Below are 3,296 nucleotides of genomic sequence, written 5' to 3' on the forward strand. Positions count from 1 at the left end.
GGGGGGCGGGGCGGGGGGGGATAAGATGTCACCAAAGCTGTTCAGGTAAAAGAGCAGATTTGATATTTGGTGATACTATAAGTTGTCTTCTTTTTTTAGTATTGGTTTAATAAAAAAAACAAACTGTAAACGCTGAAAATGTGACAGGAGACACAAAATGCTTCTTATACCCCTTTTTTCTTTTGTAAAGTATTGCATGGAGTAACGTTACTGTGGTGAAAATTTGCTAAAATAAAACTCTGAATTAAAAGACTTGTAATTATTAAATACATTTATAAAGAGTAATCAGCAGATCTTACCTGAGGCAAACTGATCCCAGCGAGAGGATAGACTAAGCTTTTTGAGACGTTACTGAAATGATTGAGCAGCTGGAAAAGGGGCCCCAGGTACGTTTTTGGAGCAAAACCTGGAAGGGGAACTTCTGGGTCAAGCCTTAGCCCATGGATCCACCAACCAATAGGGGACCCACTTTGCTTTATAACCAGACAGGCAGCCAAAGGCAAAAAAAAAAAGGCTTGATAGAACCTACTTCCGATGTGTAGACTGGTCCGAGGAGTCTGGAACTTCCCATCTTTGGTAGGAAAGGAGCCCAAGCTAGTTCAGTAGATGGAGTGGTGCCAACTAGATATCACTGTTGGATAGAGAGCTCTATAATTGTCATAGGAGACAACACCACCTCAACAGCTCCTTTGGAAACAAGACTGTCCAATGCCTGGTTTTACTGGAGGTTTCTTCCCGTTTAACCTCCTAGGACCTGGTGTCCATATGTGTGGACGACACATTTTGGGTTGTCTCGACCAAAATACCAAATTTTGCTCTACAAGCGCCTGACATCCCCTTACGAGGACATTATACTGCCACTGTTCCATCGAGATTTAAAACGAATGTCCTCATATGTGGATCTCATTTTTCTCTGAAACAAAAATCAGGTATATATTAAAAAAAAAAAAAATCAGATAATTCTTAGTTTTCACATTCATCAGGTCCCAATCAGCCCAAACGGCAAAGAGAAACTAAATCATGCCATGAAAGATTTTGGGTCTTAGGAGGTTAAAGGGAGTTTTTCCTTACCACTGTTGCCAAAGCGCTTGCTCATACAGGGCATCTGATTGTTTTATCTTTATTATTGTGGGGCCTTTACTTTGAAATATACATTTTCTGAAAACTGAATTGAAAAAGAGGGCTCTGCTCTGAGGTGTTTACAGATGGCTGAAACTACAACTAGCAGTAAAGTTACAATCAGAGACCACACTTATGCAATCACTGGTGACCAACAGTTGGCTACAACACAATGCAGGATGAGTGCATCACATTGATTTATGTGGACGTAAATTAATCAAAGCCCAGCTGCCCCACAGAACAAACTCCTTTCGGCTATTTCTGTCAGTGACCTTGACCTTACCCAGATCACAGGTTAAGGAAGGAACACTGACCAACTGGTCAAGCGACCAGTTCACCTCTTCACCACGAGTGTCTAGCACGTCCCTTTTCTCCCCAACATTGAGGGTTTAATCCCAGACTCTGATTTACCAATGACAGCAGGAAGTCTTTCTGTGTTTTAATGTGATGTCTGTGGTTTTTTATTCAGCAGATGAAACCTTGTGCAGTGATTCCAGCTCATACTCTCCCCTCTCTGATCATTAAAAAAATGAAAACTGCCAATCAGAGTTGGCGCTGGATTTTTCTCTGCTCGGCTTTGAAGCAGGGAACAACTGCAAGCTAGATACTGTCGTTTCATTTGATCAAACTGTGGCTGTATCAGCACATGCATTACTGCTTCAGTGGTTGAAAGCACACTACAGTGTTATTTTTAAGCCTTAGATCAAGCTTTGCTATAAGTCGGTCACATAGTTATGCCCCAATTAACTCATAACGCCCTGCGAAGCTGTAAAAGCACTGAGCCATGTTTGAGGCTTGGCTGTAATGAGCAGTGACTGCCTTCAAAAACTGGCTAAAGAAAGAATTACATAACCCTCCTACCTCTCATACAGTGTTATCCATACATCAACCACAGAGCTACAACAACCTACAGAGGCTTAAACCTAAAGCAGCTGAGCAGGACATTTAAACTGACGCATTTTACAGGCTGATGAGAACGAGCAGGGTGAAGCGAGCCTTTCTGATGCCAGTCCGATAAAACAATCTGCCTGAATACAAAGGAGACGGGAAGCTGAGCTGGAAAGCAAATCATTAGGCATGTGCAGCATAGTAATTACAGCAGAGGCCTGCACTTACTGATCTCAGTTTCTCCCACCAGCGCGTTTACATATTCCGCAACGCCAGTGAGGCGTTTGCTTGTTTAGTTTTATCAAGAAACAAAAAGTAAAATACCCGAGGACTGGAGGTCACGAGGGTTACGCCGCTGCCTTTGATCTGCCTTTGTAGTTGGACCTCAGGCCTTTTGTAAAAGTTTTCACATGTCGAAATATTTAAATGGTGTATATATAGCAGCTGGTTCAGTTTAGCGTAGTGGTAAGCCTACACGCCTTTGAAGCGGGAGTTGTAAGTTTGATTCCCAGCTGGGACATCTGTATCCTGTGAGGGTGCTGGGCTGGAAGACTTGGTAGTAAGCCCTAAATGCGATCGTGATATCGGCTATGGACGGCTATGTGCGAAGATGAAGCCCAAGCGGGGCTCTTGCTAGAACCTCAAGCTCTTTATTCACAAACCAGGTGAAAACAAGTGGCAGGAAATTAATAACCAATTGTAGCTCAGGAAGTAAAGCATGGAGGATAGTTTGATTTGATTTCCAACACCGGATGCAGACAGATGTTGCACACACTCCTCAGAGTAGTTGAGGAAAAATGTGGGCAGAGTTTTTGTAGTATTTAGAACATTTGTCCCAGACCCAGCATTTGGAATTGTAGATGAAATTAAGGCACCACCTTCATCAATTACCCTAAAAAAACCCAAAGGATTTGATTTAAATGTCTCTCTTAATGCTTATTCTTTTTAAAGTAAATGTTTATGGGCTTTTGTTGCTTCTATGTTCTGCTGATGTGCTCCTACATTACGTAACAAAGCGTTGCTCCGAGCGTCGTTCACGTCTTTGGTTCGTCTCGGTGTCAGCAGCAGTTTGTGCTGAGCTGCAGAGACGAGAGGAGGGCTGTGCTCAGCCCTAAGACAAGAGATCCGCTCGAGCAAAGCGTGGCTTGTCCTGAGGCAGGAAGTGAAGAGACGGACTGAAGAGGAGGAGTAAAAGACAGTTTGTGTAAGATTAAAGAGGCAAATGTTGGGCTGCTGTGTCCTTATAATTTGGTTTAAAATGACATTTTTACATTAAAAACCCCAACAAA

This window comes from Aulonocara sp. 'chitande type north' Nkhata Bay, linkage group LG4, assembly GCF_057382095.1.
Source record: "Aulonocara sp. 'chitande type north' Nkhata Bay isolate Kocher_YH1m ecotype deep benthic linkage group LG4, A_spYH_male_GT1.1, whole genome shotgun sequence".
NCBI classification, from domain to species: Eukaryota; Metazoa; Chordata; class Actinopteri; order Cichliformes; family Cichlidae; genus Aulonocara; species Aulonocara sp. 'chitande type north' Nkhata Bay.